At 40.9% G+C, this 19,637-nt stretch overlaps 1 pseudogene; it reads left to right on the top strand.

The window, feature by feature from the left end:
* Positions 1 to 7,487: 7,487 nt before the first annotated feature.
* LOC148135447 (uncharacterized) lies at positions 7,488 to 18,614 on the top strand (annotated as a pseudogene).
* Positions 18,615 to 19,637: the final 1,023 nt, after the last annotated feature.

Consider the following 19,637-nt stretch of genomic DNA (forward strand, 5'->3'; position numbering starts at 1 on the left):
TGGCAACATGCTTTTAAATCTTTTTTGAACCATTTCAAATTTCACAATATCCTTCTGACAGGAATAAGACAAGAATTGCACGTAATATCCCAAACAAATGACATAACCAATGTCCCGTAATGACATTCCAAATCTTATTCTCAATACTGGCCAATAAAGGAAAGTATAATAAATGCCTCCTTCACTATCCCATCTACCTGGGACTCGGCTGTCAATGAACTATGAAACTGCACTCCAAGGTACCTTTGTTCAGCAACACTTCCTAAGATCTTACCATTAAGGGTATAAGTCCTGCTATGATTTGCTTTTCCAAAACGCATTTATGGAAAATACATCTGCCACTCATCAGCCCATTTGCCCATCTCGTCATGATCCCATTGTAATCTGAGGTAACCTTCTTCGCTCTCCCCTACGCTTCCAATTTTGGTGTCATTGGCAAACTTACTAACTGTACCTCCTATGTTCACATCCAGGTATTTTGTATAAATGATGAAATATATTTTAGTAATATTTCACCTTAAAAATATAGCTCCCTTTCACCTTTCAATTCGATGAACAGAACCCAGGTTAAATTATTTCTGCCACAAACTTGTTCAATGAATTTAATTTATCAGATTCATTATTAATCTTTTCTCCAATGTATGGTCAGAAGTGAGGATGCTCACCCATGATTGTAAAATGCTCAGAACCATTTGATACTCCTAAGCTACTAAAGCAGGCTATGTTCAAATGCAACAAGATCTGGACAACATCCAGGCTTGGGCTGACAAGTGGCAAGTCACATTCACGTCGCACATGGCAAGCACTGATCACCTCTCTCCACAGATGCTATCACATCTACTGAACTTCTCCAACAATTTCTGTCTTTATAATGTTTACTGTTAACTGTTCTCTCTGTCCACAGATGCTGCCAGACTTGCTTAGTTTCTCCTGTACGTTGTGTTAAAGGAATAAACTTTTACAACTGAGATGAGAACAAGTTTGTTCAGCCAGAGAGTGATGAATCTGTGGAACTCATTGTCGCAGATGTCTGTGAAAGTCAAGTCATTGAGTGTCTTTAAGATAGAGATAGATAGCTTCTTGATTGGTATGAGGATCAAAGGTTAAATGGAGAAGGCAGGAGAATGGGGTTGAGAAATACATCATGATGGAATGGCAGATCAAACTCAATGAGTTGAATCGCCTATTTTTGCCTCTCTATATTATGACCTTATGTCAACCAGACCAGGTAAAGAAGACAGACATATTTTCCTAAAGGAAAATAGTGAATACAGGGAAAATCGAACAGGGCAAACAATTTGAAGAAAATGATAATCTCCCTTACGGGACTTTAGAATAGTTAAGGCACAAATGATGGTCATTCAGGAAGATTTTTCAGTTGTCTGTATCAGTAAATATACCTTGATCTATTCGCAACGACAATTTCTGATGTCTCCACACAATTATTTTCTTTGGTACCTTGTCCAATTCCCTGCTGAGATCCAGAATTGGATCTTATGTTTATGGAAATGGAAGCAATTTCAGCTCCTAACTTCTTGCAGTGTGGGAAACAAAATAACATGCATGAATTCAGCTTGAATTCATGATTCTAGGAACTTCCCCAAATGGAAACTTGTGCACCTCTCTCTATATTTTCCTAGAACAGCAATAGTACTGATCAGCTCCCACAAATATCCTGTCGAAGTGGATTTTTTCAAAAGTGGGAATTCCATTCCCTCGTATCTATCCATCTGAACGGAGGCATTTTGTCCTTTAAACTATTGTCTGTCGTTTCCATTCGAAAATTCTCTAAAGTCGTAAAGTAAAACAAAACAAAACAAAAAATCTGAATGAACACTGGAGATCTGAAATAACCATAAAAAGAAGTGTGAGAATAATTCCAAATAATTGTGAATAACTAAAAGCTTCTAATAGGCTTTCGAAGCCAAAATTGACCTCGCCTTGTTAATCACTATTAAGCCCATCCTAGTCTCGTTCTGCGAGGGCTATCAGTGCCTCGTTCCATTGCGTACTCATTCGTGTTATTTGTACATCTTAAGTGCACCTAATCTGTCCACATTATATTTTTGACTCAGAATATTAAAAACAAAAAAAAGAGCCAGCTTTAAATTTAAATAAAATGAACAGTGAAATTTGTAACCAGAATAGTTTGCCAAGTTAATACCGACAGTATTCACAATAATCACAAGAGTTGAAAAAGTTGTTTGACTTCTATGCAAAACGTGCAGCATTCAACAATAAATTAGTGACCCCACAGAGTTTGCAGCTCTAAACGAAAACTCATAAAAAGCACCCGTTTTTAATACATTATTCTAAAAATATGTGCATTTTTGCACACATGAATTGAAAGTAGCAACTATAGCACGTTTAAAACTTAAAGGGATACAAATAAAATCATATCAAAGATGTGGGACGAATTTTAATGGATTAACAAGTAAATGCTTACGTCGAGTTCTGAAACATGTGCATGTCCATCACTGGGTGTCAACACTGTCGGTATTAACTTGGCGAACTATTCTGGTTACAAATTTCACTGTTCATTTTATTTAAATTTCCACATATACATGAAGACAATGTTTTGAACTGGGGGTTTCAAAGAGTGATGAAATCCCATTACACAGGAAACATTGCTGTGCTTGTAAGTTGACCAGGTCCCAAAAGAGAGTGAAGGGACGTCCCTTTAGAACGGAGAAGAGTAGGAATTTCTTTAGACAGAGGCTGGTGATTCTGTGGAACTTATTACTGCAGGCTGCTAGGGAGGTAAAGTCATTGAGCATCTTCAAGACAAAGATGGATTACGTCATGGTTTGTGAGGCGATTAAGGGTTATGGCGAGAAGACAGGAGACTTGAATTGAGAAACAGCCATGATCAAATGGCGGAACAGACTCAATAGGCCGAATGGTCTAACTCTTTGCCAATATTTGATAGTGTTATATGCTTGTACATCATTGCGTGCTCTGTCGTGGTTTATGACAATGTTATGTCTTAGGACTGAACGGAAGCCACTCATTGTTGTGTAAACAAATGCTTTCACACCATTTATTAGCCTCGTAGAGATCTACAGCACATTAGAGGTTCTTTGCCCGCCAAATCTGCAAACAACGCTAAATTTTCCAATCTCAATTCACCAGCACTTGTCCCATAGCCTTGGCATTGCAAGTGCACATCGAAACCGTTCTTCAATGTGATGAGGGTTTCTGCCTCTCCACACTTACAGAAAGTGAGTTGCAGATTCCCAACTACCTTCTTAGTGAAAAGGAGTTTCCTAACAGCTCCTCTAAATCCCCTGCCTATGATGCTACTCTATGAGTGATGAACATGCTTGTGAGCGAGTACACTACACTATTGTTTATCTGGAGACAAGTTGAAGCATTCGACTGTCTCTCAATCCTGCAATACTGATTTCATACATCATAGAGCTTAGGCAAAGCACACACAGCAACAGAAAATGTAAACTATTGTGGAAATCTTGAATCTTACAGGAAATTGAGGCTATTTTTACAATCTCTCTAGGAAACGTTAACATTTAGCTAGAAATTCCTGAAAACTGATTTAACCAAAAGAGCATTAACAAAACAAAAATCTTTATTGAAAGGAAACGACCTTTGCAAAAAAAAAGAAGCATTGCTAACCTATGCACATGCTTCATTCCTGTACATACTATACATTCAGATTCAATTCTTAATTCCCTGAGTTATGATCAGAGAAGGTAGAAACTTATATTTTTCCCAAAGGTAGAAAGATAATATTACTAGAATCCTTGAGAAAATTCTCAAAAACTCCAGGTTTTTTCACAGAAACTAACATCCATTTGCAGCTATTCGTGAATGTAAGTCTCCCAGTTTCTCACAAGAATCATTTTCAATGTTATTGGCTTTTTGTTTCTTTTGGAGGTTTATTTTGCTCTATTCAGAATATCGATGGTTGAGGGGTGATCTGATCAAATCCTTCACCGTGTTAACAGGACAAGATAGCGCTCACTAACGAGGGCAGCATAGTGGCTCAGTAGTTAAAAGGGCTGCTTCCCAACGTGTGGAACCTGTTTCCAAAGGCAGCCTCCAGCAACTGCCTGCTGGGAGTTTGCATGTTTTCCCTGTGTCTGTGTGGGTTTCCTCTGGGTGCTCCAGCAACATTCCACAGTCCAACGATGTGAAGCTTAGGTCGATTGCCCAAGACTAGAATTGGGTTAAGGGTTGTGCATCGTTGGACAGCTAACCATGGCATGAGATATGGGATGGTCCTTGTAGCATCAGTGCAAAATAATGGACTGAATGATATCTATCTGCAGTTTAGGGATTCTGGTTGCTGAATCTGTTTCCATATTGTGTTCTTCTTTTAAATTCTTTGATCAGATATGAACATTACTAGTAAGGCCAGATATTGTTGCCCATTCCAAATTGTTCCTGATCTGGTTTGCTTTAGAGACTGTTTTTGTGGGCTATGAAGAGGTTTTAACTATAAGAGAGCTTCAACCCTCTCGAGATGTTCCTTCCCTTTTGAGAAGCAGAGAGGCAATTCATTCAGAATTTAATTAAACAAACCATTTCTTAACTCTTTAGGTATTAATGTGAACATCTACCCATTGCAATATGTATTTCTCACTTCATCTCACTTAACTTGATAATTAACACATTTTATTTGACTTTACCTCACTTTAATTTAATTCACATTTAACTGTTGCTCTAACATTATAAGCTTGACTTCAAATAAATACTCCTGTGATTTGGATGAAGTAACCAATTATACTCTCCGTGTAGTTCTTGCCTCATGTTTTGCTGTCTTTTTGAAGGTAGCATCAGATCACGTACTTCTCAAATGTTGATCTTGAGGGCTCACTCCCGAACAAATCCTTTGTTCTAGTAGCTATCATCTCAATTTGTGCTCATCCTCCAGAAACAACGTGGCACTCAGCCAATGAATTGTCCAATTTCTGATCAGGATGTCTGATCACAGCTAATGGTATTTTGTTGCTAAACAAATCACAAATACAGTATTCACTTAGAGACAAAAACAGCCACAAAACATACTGTATATGAACCTATTCTGGTATCAGTCTGTCTACAGACAGCCATAAAGTATCCCTTATATTGTCAATACAAGAACCTTCAGGTCACAGGTTACAGGAATGTTCACAACATACCTCAGCTACACTTTTAACAAACGTCAGAGTTTAAACAGAGCGGGACTTGACATGTGGGAGTTGAGGACAATGAGAAGTGATCACAATGAAACATGCAAGGGCTTGACATTCTCATTGCTGAGAGGATGTTGCCCCTCATGGGATAGGCTAGGACCCGAAAGTACAGTTTCAGAATAACGGGGCACTGATTAATGACAGAGGAGGCCAAGGAATTACTTCTCTCAGAGGGTTGAATGTCTTTGGAACTCCTTGCCACAGAGACGTATGGTGGCATCATTCTTGTGTATTTTAAGGGTAATGGTGACAGTTGGGGAAACCAAGTTTTTGGGGAAAGGACAGGAAATTGGACGCGAGAAATATCGGATTATCCACGATCCTATTTAATGATGAAGCAGGCTGAAGGGGCAGAATGGTCTACTCTTATTCTTATTTCTTCATGATTTTAAAGACTTGATATATCCACTCTGTCTTTATGTCCAAAGTTGTTTCTAGATCTGCTGTCTTTCCTCAGCACATATTTTTCTCCCAACCTGCTTAAACTTTGCTGATGAGAAAATTCCTCTGATGAGAAAAGTCTTCTCTGAACTGCCTCCAATGAAATAATGTCATTCCATAAATAACGGTAGTCTCCCCAGCACCGTTTACAGTTGCAGTAACACTTCCCTACGCTAACACTCCGACCGCTGTGAAATAAGAGACTCCTTTAGCCTTCCTGATGATCTCATTACAAGAGATATGCATGTTATGGAGAAAGTGAGTGGCAGTAAAGTTTTTTTCCAAAACCCAATCACAAGTAAAATCATAATCGTTTGTGAACCTTGCTAGATGCACCATTCCATTTGAATCTTTATACTCAAGGAATATGCATCTGTTATCGAACGTGAAGTGTTTATTTATAAAGCTGCCCAACTCCTATTGGCACAATTTACTCCCGATGACCTATCCCTTGGATGTCCATACTTCCTTTATTCAGCTTTCAGATGAATGATGTCGCATTTAAACTTGAAATAAAACCCGGTAATATTATAATCACTACTTCACAGAATTCTACGATCTCATGGTCACTACTTCCTCATAGGCATTTTTAAAGAACAGATACTAATTAACTCTAAAGTATTACATTCTAACCTCGTCCAATCCCAGATTGGTGCCTCAATGCAGTAGCCTAGGAAGACATCTTGTACACACGCTACATATTAATGTTGATTTGATTGTTGAGTCTCCACATAAACTGTGTAATTGCTCAATATAAATTTATTACTGATTAGCAGTCCCTGTGTGTATTATAGAAAATGGCTGTCCCCAATAGTTTTGTTTCAACTATCACTTTACTAATGCCGTATCTTTATCGCAACATCTCTGAAATTTCTTTGGCACCTTGTGCAATTATCTGCATAATTTACACAGGGATAATTTTCTGGATCATTTTCCATGAAGGTTAAACAGGTGTATTACGGAGAATGGTGGCCCTCAGAATAACCAACGGTGTGTTTAATATAGATGATAGCAGTCCCTTTATGTATTTGAGAAAGTGGCCTGGCGTGACAGGTACATCGTTGCTTAAAAGTCGAGTCACAGGTGGACAGGGTGGTGAAGAAGGCCTTTGGCATGTTTGGCTTCATTGGTCGCAACATTGACTATAGGATTTGGGATGTCATGTTGCTGCTGTACAGCAATTTGTTGAGGCCACTCTTAGAATACTGAGTACAATCCCAGTTACCCTTCTGTTGGAAAGATTGTGTTAAACTTGAGTAGGTGCAGATAAGATTTCCAACTTTTAGAATGAAGAAAAGCTTGTAACAACAGAACGGGACAGTTTGAGTTATAGCTAGAGACTAAATGGGCTAGGGCTTTCTTTCTCTGCAGCGCTGGAAGCAGAGGGGAGATATTACAAGAGTTTATAAAATGACGTGGGGCATGGATAGAGTGAATAACCAAGGTGTGTATCCTCGGGGTGGCGAATCCAAAGTTAGAGGGCATACGTTTAAGGTGAGAGAGGAAATATTTTAAAAAGCACTTGATGTGTAATATTTTCATGCACAAAATGGTGCGTGTATTGAGCGAGCTGTCAGTGTAGATGGTGCAGACATGTCCAATAACAACATTTAAAATGCTTCTGATGGGTACATAAACAAGAGGGTTTAGAGGGGTACGGGCCACATGCTGGCAGATGGGGCGAGGTCAGATTGTGTTGGCGGGTTGGCGTGGGTGAATTGGACAGCAGGGTTTATTTCCGTGCTGTCTGCCTGTGCCTCTGTGACATTATCCACATTCTATGTCTGTCTCCAGATTTGACATGAGGAAAATATTAATATTAAGGTATAATTTTATTATTTTCCATTAATTCATTTCCAAGTGCTGGTCGAAATGCAGGAGATATGTGAGTATGATAATTTGTAATGTATTAATTCATTAACATCAAAATTATTTCATTAATGTGTTTCCGCTTGATTATCAGTAAAACCTATGATAACCAACTTACCAAACTTAATTCTGAAATTTGTGTACAGCTTTATAGACATCATTTTAAAAGTTAATCTTCTCATTTCTCTCTCTTTTGCATCTGTCACGAAGTCCATTGATTTGCTCATTATATTTCCCAGCAGTTTCCATAACTAACATTGTGAGAATTCCAATGTTCAATATGACCATAGTTACTTTGTCAGGTTCTGTTGTTAGAAACTTCATAACTGTATTATGACCATTAGTATACTTTTTAAAATTCTAACGCTTAGAGGCTTACAGTCCTCGAGATCTGCAGTACCGCAAAAGGCTGCACAGTGGCACAGTGGTTAGCACTGCTGCCTCACAGCGTCAGGTGACTGACTGTGTGGAGTTTGCACGTTCTCCCCGTGTCTGCGTGGGTTTCCTCCGGGTGCTCCGGTTTCCTCCCACAGTCACAAAGATGTGCAGGTCAGGTGAATTGGCCATGCTAAAATTGCCCGTAGTGTTAGGTAAGGGGTAAATGTAGGGGTATGGGTGGGTTGCGCTTTGGCGGGTCGGTGTGGACTTGTTGGGCTGAAGGGCCTGTTTCCACACTGTAATGTAATCTAATCTAATCCATAGGATCGGCTCTAGTCAAAAACGGCCACCTCACTATTTTCAAATCCCATTTCCCTAGTACGTGGCCCCATAGCCTTGGCGTCTCAAGTGTACATCTTAACACTTTTTCAATGTGATGACAGTTTTTACCTCTCCTACCGTTACAGGCAGTAAGTTTCTGATTCCCGTCCATCTCGGAGTAAACAAGGTTTTCCTCATATCCCTCTCTAAACCTTCTGCACCTTACCTTGGATGTATGCACCTTCCTTCCCCTCACGCCCACTCCCCACCCCAGTTATTACGCCCTCCATCAAGGGCGAAAGGTTTCTTCCTGTCTATTCTATTTCTGGCCCTCATTTTACATGTCAACCATGTCCCCCCCTCAATCTCTTCTGCTCTAAGGAAAACAACCACAGTCTGTCCAATCTCTTTCCATCACTGGAACTCTCCAGCCCTGAGATAACATCCTAATAAATCTCCCTCCCCATCCTCTCCCAGTGCTATCACATCTCTCCTGTAATGTTGATTCCAGAACTGCACACGTTAGTCTCGTTGATTGGACAAATCAATGTTTCATACAATCCCAGCACCAACTTCCTGCTCTTAAACTCTCAGCTAACAAAGGCAGGTGTTCCCATGCACATTCAATTAATTTCAAACAGAGATACCTTTTTAAGAATTCACACATCCCACACACTATTCATGAGTGTGGGATCTTTAAATGCACAAAAAGTCAGCATATTATAACAGGTTCTATCATTTTGATTAGTCATATTCTGCTGATAAAATGCTTCAATTGCATTCCTCAGATGATTTACCAAAGCCGGTTTTGTCTCTGAATCCAACGTATGAGGTATTTTTAGATGAAGAGACAGCATCAATGAAGTGTACCTGTCAATGTCCAGTCACAAGGATACACTCTTGTTACAGTCACGATCCCGGTTGCAGTGTCATAGATCTTTCTGAAGGACAATGTGAAACATCTTCACAATTAAAACCCTTAAAGAGAGGTGAATCAAGTTACACGTATGAATATTTATTCATGTTGGTGAATCGAACATGCAGAACATCAGGATTGACCGACATCATTCTGATACACGTCAGAGGTATGGCATTAACTCCACTTCTCCCCTGTTTTTTTTTTAAATTTGTTGTTGTCACATGTACCGAGATACAGTGAAAAACATGATGTTTTGCATGCTCTACAGGCAGATCTTACCATACAAAGTGCTTCAGGGTAGCAGAACAGAGTGAAGAATAGAGTGCAACAGCTGTAGAGAAAATGTATAGTGTGAAAGAGAGGTCACTATTAATATTTTAGACAACTATTTAGAAGTCTCAAAATAGCAGGGAAGAAGCTGTTCGTTAATCTGATGTCACATATATTCAGACGTTCATAGCTTCTGTCCGGTTGAATAGGATATACCTGTGATGGGAGGAGTCTTTGATCATGTTGGCCATTTCCCGGACGCAGCAGGAAGTTTAGATGGAGTCAACAGATGAAGGCAGATTTGTGAACTGGATTGAGCTGTGTTTAAGACCTAATTTCTTGAGCATTGCCATGTCGCGCTTTGATGCCTCTAAATAGGATGCTTTCAGTGGTCCCTCTATAAAAACTGGCAAGAGTGCTTGTGGACATACCCAATTTATTTAGCATCCTGAGGAAGTTGAGATGTTGTTATGTTTTCTGGACAATTGCGTCCACGTGGGTGGACAAGAACCTGATTGTTGATGACAATCACTCCCAGCAGCTTGATACTGTGCACCATCTCCAGCTAAGCACCTTTGAAGCACACAAGAGGTGCCCAATACTCTGCTTCCTGATGTCAATGTTCAGCTCCTTCGTTTTGCTGATGTTGATGGAGAGATTGTCGTCTGCGCATCACACAGGTAAGCACACAATCTCTTTCCTGTGTTCTGTCTTCTCATTGTTTGAGATCCACCGTACGAGCGTGGTATTGTTTGCACATCTGTAATTGGATTTGGGGTGGAATGTAATTAGACAGTCATGATTTTATAGGGAAGTATAGTAGGATGCTGAGTATGCAGCCTTGCCGAGCACTGGTGTTGAGGATTACGGTGAAGGAAATATCGTTGTCTATTCCTACTGATTGAGCATCCAGGTCAGGTTGTTTAGAATTATGGCGTTTGATGTGGAGCTGTAGTCAGTAAGTAGGAACCCGACGTTAATGTCCTTGTTATCCAGATGTTCCAGGGATGAGAACAGGGCTAGGAGGTGATGTCTGCAGTAGAGCTGTTGTGCTGCAAGGTGAATTGTAAAGAATCAAGGTAATTGGTAGGCAATAGTTTGTGTGAGCCATGACTAAATACTTGAAGATAATGGATAATTATGTGGGTCACAACCATCAAGCGGTAGCATGATTTTTCTTTGGCATCAGAATGGTGGTGTATTCTTGAAGCAGCTGGGGATGTCACATCACAGTAAGGAGAGGTTAAGGATGCATTTGAGTACTCCCCCAGCCCCCCCCCAACCTGGTCAGTACAGGGTCTGAGGGAATGTCCGAGGACTCCATTCGGGCCAGTCGCTTTACATGGGTTCACTCTGAAGCAGGCTGATCTGATGTCTGTGATGGTGACTGTAGGTACAGGTTCATCCGAGACTGTTGGGAAAGGTGACATTAATTCACTGATCTTCTGTTAAAAGCGAGCGTAGAATACATTGACCTCACCATTTGAGGTGTACACTTGTCCGTGATTCTGTTCAATTTCGCTTTACGTTGTGTAAGCTTTGCCACAAGTGACAGGTGTCTGTGTGGTTGGTCTGAATCTTGTGCTGAGCGTGGTGTTGCCTCTCAGCATTCCGGGTTTCCTTATAGAGGTTGCACCTGGATTTCCTGGACAGGTCAACGTTGCCGAGTTGAAAACCTCAGACCTGCAGTAGGGAGTGGACTTCCCTGTACATCCCTGGTTTCCCGTAGGAGAACACTGGATTTAACATCTTTAACACCCAGTCGTCTACATGCTTACTACTGATGTCTAAAAATAGTGGCATTTTGCTAGGTTGGCCGCTACGTTTTTGAATTTGGACAGTCCAGTGACTGTCAGCAGTCCGCTAGAAGTTTTTCCTTGTCTCAGACCAAAACTGCATTAATTTCTCTACTGGATACTCTCTCTTCAATTTCTGTTTGTCAGTCGGGAATAGTCGCACAGCATTATGATCTGGTTCAAAGAAATGCGGATGGAATGGAGCATTCGGCGCCTTTGATGGTTGTCTTACAACGAGAAAGAATTTTCAGGCCTCTAGTGTGACAGAAGATGGGCTGATGGTATGTTGGGGGAATGTCCTTGAAGTTGGCCTGGTTGAACTTACTGGCTATGAAGAACAGGGTCTCAGAGTATTCTGTCTCAAGACTCTTTGCAGCTTTGTACTCACAAGTACACTCTTCATTTCTGCATGGGATGGGATGCAGACCGCTGTCAGCAATCACTAAATTAAGGTGTCCCAACATCAATCTCATTACGGTCCATTTAACATTTCGCAACCTGATCAACGGGGATTTAATAGAGGTTCGTGATCACAAATGATCACAGGCAATCAGCCATTTGTAATAATTTTTGATACAGTGCAATCATTAATTAGACAAAGGAAGGACATATGCTACCTACACAGCAGACATAAACTATTTTCACAAGCCGGAGCCATTCTGTAGGAAGGAGGTGCTGAGCCAGCACACTCACACGTCAGTGTGATCCTGTTGTCTTTGGTGGAGATCTCTCGTAATCTTCGGAACCAACACAGTATGTTCTACCCTGGAGCTGATGGAGGGGAAACTCTGTTAGCACCCCCTTTTCACATCGATTCACTACATTGAAAATGGAGTAGGGAGTCACTTGAGTCAAATCCTTGGTGCTTCTTATGAATTCTCCTCGGTTTTCATGCAGAGACTTGCTCACTTTTGCAAAAGCCAAGTTACTGATATGACAGAGTTACATAAAGTCTGATTCTAAGCAGGAAATGCAAGAATGGTATGCTGAGGTAACACAGATTTAAGATGACTCCTAATTCTTAACACAGGATTAAGGTGACTCCTAATTCTCAACAGCCATAAAACTTTTCAAATATTGTTGCATTTTTTCAGGAGTATTATGTATTGCAATATTATCCTGGCACAATGTGGGAGGCGTTTATGATGCTTTACACAGAACATTTGTTTTCGAGTAAGAGATGTTGACTAACATTATATTGCTTTGTGTCATAGTATGATGTAAGATGTAAGATGATATTAATTAAGTTATTAGTTTTTATGCAACTGATTATGTTATTATATGATATATTTGATTCCAAAATTATTGCTGTTAAGATCTCTCTCCGAACTTTGCAATTGCTTTCGTCTGCACCTTTCAACTTTCAAGGGTTTTGCTTTTAGAGCCAAAACTAAATGTTTTGTAAAAGACTTCATTTTAAAATGATGTGACAGATCAACTCTCCAAACCAATTATCAACGTGCTGGCAAATTCCGCTGCGAATTCAAACAGGGACAATGTCATGATTTCCTGCAAAGGTGAGATTCGGTCCAGAGGAGGAATATTATACTTGTGTAACAGCCGGCAGCAAGGTTTTATACAGCATCGTCATGTGACTGGTCTCGAAGATAACTCCGCCTTTACCATCAATGTCCATGAACATTCTTCTACAGGAAACTACAGTTGTCGATATCAAACAGACGTTAATGGGCGGGCCATCCTTACCCCGTCCAGCCAATCTGTTTCAGTCACAGAGAAAAGAGAGGTGGAACACCCATGAAAAGGTAACTACATGTGTTAGCGGTTTTGAGAAGATTTGTAGCTCAGGTTGATGTTCAGGCTGTACGTTTGCTTGCTGAGCTGGCAGGTTTGTATTCAGATATTCCATCACCATGTGTTAGGTAACATCATCAGTGAGCCTCTGGTGAAGCACTGATGTTCTGTCAGCTTTCTGTTTGTGTATCTTAGATTGTTAAGTTGGGTAATGGCGTTTCCGGTTCTTTGACTCAGAAGTTGGTAAATGGGTTCCAAATCGATGTGCTTATTGATGGAGATTTGGTTTGAATACCTGGCCTCTGGGAATGCAAATCACATTCATTTCCACATTCATTGACGCAGTGAGCTGCGTTCCTCATGCCTTTCACTCCTATGAGGCACATCTTTAAAATAAGTATGCTTATTAAATGTTTATTATTATTTTTCTTTTCGGTCTGTTTCTCACCAGAGGCAAATGACCTGGACCGCACGTACACTCCTCGGCACCACAACACTTACCTGCACGCTTGTAGTGACCGACATTGGTGTTGGCGTGTGTGCATGCAACATGATGTGAAAGCTGTGCAGAATCCCATCCTGGAGGCGGCTCGGGAGAGTCGCCCCATCAGAAATGCAACAGCAGTTTGCAACAAAAGAAGCAGTTAATGAAAAACGTCAGAACAGGGTCGATAGAAAATCAACACACACACATCAGCTACTCAAATAGAGAAGCAATCATCCCAAATGGAGCTGCATCAGGGCATTAGTTAAACGGGCCACAACACACTGTAGTACTCAGGGGCAGGAGAAGAAAGATATCTATACAACATATTCAAGAAGAATATATATCCAATGAACACAGTCCTCCTATTCCTAAACAACAAACCAAAACAAACAGACATAATGCACCCAGAAACTCTAGCTACATTGCCATACATCATTTCTGAAATGATGACCAGACTACTCAGACTCCTTGGCATCGCAGTAGCCGACAAACCTACCAACACGCCATAATTGAGGGCTGCAGATGCTGGAGATTAGAGTCTAGGTTAGAGTGTTGCTGGAAAAGCAAAGCTGGTCAGGCAGCATCCGATGAGCAGGAAACTCGACGTTTCGGGAAAAAGCCCTTCATTGGGACCTAACAACACACTGAAACAGCGGGTCAGAGATTAACCTAAAGAACCCTAAGCAAACAACCAGCAAAACGAATGTCATCTACAAAATACTATGCACGGACAATAACAAACACTTCACCAGACAAACAAGCAGAAAATTGGCTTTGAACATACATGGACACTAACTAGCTACCAAAAGACATGACGCACCATCACTAATATACTTACATACAGACGAAGAAGGACACGACTTCGACTGGGACAACAGAGCCATCCTAGGAAATACTAAACAGAGACAGAGTTCCCAGAGGCTTGGCATTCAAACTGGAACTCCATCAATAAACACATCGATTTGAACCCTATTTACCAACCTCTGAGAAAAATAACCAGAAATGTTATTACATACCTTAATTGACCAAGAAATATAACTAAAAAGCGGGACATAACACCAACGCTTCACCGGAGGCGAAGGTAACCATGTCAAGGTAACTGATAATGTTACCTAGTATAGTGACGAAACGTATGAAAACAAATCTTCTAGCTCAGCGAGCAAACTTACAGCCTGGTAATTACGAGCTTTAGTATGTGAAAGTCTTCCTCGTTTTCATAAATACGTAAGAATAGGAGAAACTATTAGTTTAATTTGTGTCTGATTTGATCTTTACAAAAAGACTGTTCAATGATTCGTGGTACTTCAGATTTTAAGCCTGTCTTATGCCCTCATTTTAATTGCTTGCAATTTGATCGAAAGTCTGAGAGTAGGTTATAAACCCCTTCTCCTGGTAAGTGGCTATCTCCTTCTGAATTGGCTGACTTTATCTTGATTCACAATCAATGCTAGATGCTGCTGCCATTGTTCAGTAGGGCATAACCCCTTGGCTTTGACAGAGAGGTTTCCATGCATTGTCAAACAAGACTATTAGATCATTTCGTGTCCCCAATCTTCAGCAAAGTTTCCTCCGTTGCTTTTGAGTTGGGTGGAAAGATGCATATTCGTGAATTAACCAGAGCAGGTGAAATTTCTTCAAGAATATCTGCCAGAGGAGCAGAAGTAATCAAAATAACGAACAGTGGACATACTCAGGGAATGATTTTGGGTAATACTCGATTTGACTGGGAGTTCTGGAATTGCATGTCCTTGGGTCATAGAGAGCTACAGCATAGAAACAGGACCTTCCACACATCGAATCTGTGTTGGTTAAAAACTAACACCTCTGATTCTCTGAACCCATTGGCCAACCCATAGCTTAGTCTGCTTTGGCATCGCAAGTGCACATCCACCTCCTCCTTCAGTATGATGAAGGTTTGTGCTTCTTCCATGTTTACAGGCAGAGTGTTCCAGATTTCCACTGCTCTCTGGGTGTTCCCAAAAATTCTCACATCACCTCTCAGATTTCTACCCCTTACTGACAAAATAGCACTCCCGTCTCTCCAGGCATCAATCCCTTCTTCCTGTCTACGCTAACCATGGCCTTTATCAATGTATGCTACTCAATCATGTCCATTTCTCTTAAACTCTCCTGCTCTAACGAACAGAATCCCTATCTGTGCAAATTATTTCCATCACTGAAACTCGCCAGCCTCCAAGACAACATTCTAGTAAATCTCACTCTGCAGCCACAAAATGGTGAACACTCTATGATAGAACAGATATACTCTCCGAATTAAATTTCAAGAACATTGAGTTGTGAAAGGCTTTGAAGTGTCCATTTGTTGTGTTTGCTGTTTAAGTCAGAATGTGTGTGATAAAATACAACATGTGATGCTTGAGGATGGATATTATTGTCAGCGGGACATGTTGATGTTTATTTCCTTTTCATTAATGTCACGCCATTGCTTTTCATTGCATAGGTGCCAAGCCAGGATTATATCTGTAAATCGGACTGGGATCTGCTGCCGTGATCATTATTTTACTTGTGGTATGCCTCATAATTTTCAAGAAAGGTAATTTATTGAAATGTGTAATGCAACTGGTTAGGAGGGATTTGTTAGCAGTGGAAGAGGGTGTGGCGACGAATTACCAGGATTAATCTAGATTATAATGAGGAATGTAGAACTCACTTCTCTAAGGTGGGAGAAATGTATTTTGATGTGCAGTTGTGATGCCAAGGCTACAGGCCAAGTGCTGACGAAATGGTATTAGAATAGTTCTAAACCAGACTGATGGGTCTTTTCCTGTTCCTGTGTTTTCTTTCGCTCTGAAAATTTATCCATTGTAAAGGGAATAGATAGATGTGATCAAGTTCAATAAGGTATTGATGCTATTTGAAAATATGGTGCCAAAGGGGCTCTGGGGAGTATTGTTGACCAGAAGGATCCAGGGGCAAAGGTGCACAGTTCCTTGAAAGTAGGGTCACAGGTCGACATGTTAGTGAAAAAGGCATTTGGCACACTCACCTTCATTGGTCAGAGCATTGAGAATAGGAGTTGGGATGTCAAGTTGCGGCTGTACAGGATATTGGTGAGGTTTCTTTCGGAATACTACTTACAATTCTGGTCGCCCTGCTTTAGGAAAGATGTGGTTTAAGTAGAATAGGTTAAAAAAAATTGCTGAGGCATAGTTCCATTGAATCCCGACACTGTGGAAACAGGCCCTTTGCCCCAATAAGTCCATATCGACCCTCTGAAGAATATCCTACCCAAACACATTCCTCTACCCTAAAGCACCTAATCTGCACACCCTTTAACAACATGCGCAATTTAGCATGACCAATTCACTTGCCCTGCACATCTTTGCATTGTGGAAACCAGAGCGCACAGAGGGAATAGACACAGACACAGGAAGAATGTGCAAACTCCACACAGAGAGACACCCGAAGCTGAAATCGAACCCAGGTCCCTAGCATTGTGAAGTAACAGCGCTAACCACTGAGCCACCGTGCTAGGATGCTTTTGAGATGCTGCTGGGATGTTGCTGGGATTGGAGGGTTTGACTTACAATGAAAGTCTGGATAGACTACGATTTATTTCTCCAGATGTCAGAGGCTGAATGGTCATCTTACAGAGAGTTAGAAAATCATGCGAGGCATTGATAAGATAAACAGTCAAGGTCTTTTCCCCAGGGTAACGGAGACCAAAAAAAGAGGTGCATAGATTTAAGATGAGAAGTGAAAATTTTAAAAGAGACTTTAGGAGCAACTTTTTCACACAGTGGGTCGTGCATATATAGAACGAGCTGCCAGGAGAAGTTTTGTAGATGCGAGTCCAATTACAACACTTAAGAGACGTTTGGACAGGTACATGGATCAAATGCAGGTAAATAGGACTAGCTTAGTTATGGAAATCTGGTCGGTATGGACAAGCTGAACAGAAATGTCTGTTTCCCTGCTGTGTCACTCTCCGATTCAAATAATTTTAGTTTCGTGTGCTCAGATGAGCAAGACAGTTTTTTTTAAAAAAATTCGTGTTAGGTGATTCAGCGAAAATGACACTGGCATATCTGGAGATTTTTCTGTTCACACACATCGAAATGGGGTCTTTAAAACCCTGATGTTTAAGTGTTTACATTAGAGAGAGAAAGGTAGACGTGAGGAAAGGTAGCAGCTGATGTGTTCAGAGAGGAGCACAAAAATGTGCTTTTTTCTGAAACCTCAGGAGAGTCAATTCACTTTGAGAGAAGAGGTCCCTAAGAGCAGAGATAATAAATGCTGGCCGGGACAGAGATGCCCACATCCCACGAATGAATTTTAAAAAAATATAAATCAGCTTTCAACCACAACTTAGAAGAATTTCATCACGAACTTCAAGATGGAACCACGTGGTATGTTGCTATCAGTTCTGGAGAAGTGTCCAATAACACTGTCAACACACAAACCCCTCAATGAAGGTCTCATAGCAACCATTCTGTGCACAGAAAGGCAAACAAATTATGGGTGTTAAAGAACGACCCATGTGGTTTGTCCAGCCGTCTGGGCCATTAATATATTCATAGCAGATGTCCAGTTGAGGTCCTTTTCCTTCCATATAGACACAGAACTTAATTCAAAAAGGCAGTGGATGCCGCATCAGTAGCCAATTTCAAATGTGAGACAGAGAATTATTTGTTGAATAAAGCTCTGAAGGGGATATGGACCTGAGGCAGTTACATGGATTTCAGCCTTTGTCAACTGTAGCTAAGAATATTTTCATCAAACGGTCTGTTCCATACAGTCATTTCACCGTGATACACTCTTTTTGAAGCAAGGGATGATGGTTTGTTGATTGGCTAATCATCTAGACATTAAAAAACAATAGAGATGAATAGATTAGGTGAATGGCCATGCTAAAGTGTCCAGGGATGGTGTGTGGTCTAGGTGGATTAGTGATGGGAAGTGTGGAGTTACAGGTATATGGGATGCTCTTTGAAGGGTCAGGGTAGATTCACGGGCAATCATCTCTATCTCCTCTGCGGATGTTCTAAATTGTAACAGGAAAACGTGTTTTTTTCGCTTTTGGTCTCCTCTTTGTACGTTTCAGTGGAAATATCCATAGTTTTATTTAATGTTTCGTTTCAGGAGGTTTCATTTAAATGTCCAAATTAACGACTTACATGTTGTATTCAGAAAATAATTCAGAGAAAGAGAAATCACTGGAGTAACTCAGCAGGTCTGGCAGCATCTGAGGAGTGAGAGAGATAGAAACAGAGTTAACATTTCAAGTCCATAATACTAAAAGAAATAGAAACAAGAGTATACGTTGGTGTCCTGGAGCCTGATCCACCAACAGAATGATCGCTGATCCTATGGTGAAGAGATTTTGCGCGAAACATCGATTTTCCTGCACCTCGGATGCTGTCTGACCTGCTGTGCTTTTCCAGCACCACTTAATCTTGATTCTAATCTCCAGCATCTGCAGTACCCACTTCTGCCATGTCTGCCCCTCCCCCCAGTCCTCATGTCCACTTTCCTGCCTGCAACCCATCATTCCCCAGTTGGTGAAGAATCTACCTCAATCTTCAATATACACAAGGATTGTGGACACCACCCAACATATGCACAAAGAAACACACACACACACACACACACACACACAGTGAGAAAGAGAGACTCTTGAACGTGGAGTTCTAAAAACTCTCAACTCTCTGACAGAAGAAATCGCTCCTCATCTTATTCTTCAACTGGTGCCCCTGTATTCTGAGACTGTACCCTCTGATCCTTCACTCTCACATGAGGACGAATCATCCTCTCAGCAATGAATTTGTCAAGCACCTTGAACAGACTATAAGACCTTAAGACATAGGAGCAGAATTAGGGCATTCAGTCCCTGTTTGTCCTATCTATCGATCGTGACTGATAAGTTTCTCAAACCCATTGTCCTGCCTTTTATCTGTAACCCTGGATCACCTTTCCCACTCAACACACGATATAATTCTGTTCTCAAGGAAGTCAATGACCTGGTCTCCATAGCCCTCTGTGACAAACATTTCGACAGATTCACCATCCTCTGTTTGAAGAAATTCCTCCAGGGTTACTTCCTCACTCTAAGCCTCCTGCCCTCGGATCCTTATCTCTCCTACTCCTGGAAACATCTTCTCCATGTCTACTCTTTAACCATTTGTCACATGGCAAGCCCTTCATCTCTGGGATCTTTCTTGCGAACCTCCTCTGGACTCCCTCCAAGC

The sequence above is a fragment of the Chiloscyllium plagiosum genome, unplaced genomic scaffold, assembly GCF_037043375.1.
Source record: "Chiloscyllium plagiosum isolate Xiang-an unplaced genomic scaffold, Cpla_swu_hap1 HiC_scaffold_49, whole genome shotgun sequence".
In the NCBI taxonomy this organism is placed as follows: Eukaryota; Metazoa; Chordata; class Chondrichthyes; order Orectolobiformes; family Hemiscylliidae; genus Chiloscyllium; species Chiloscyllium plagiosum.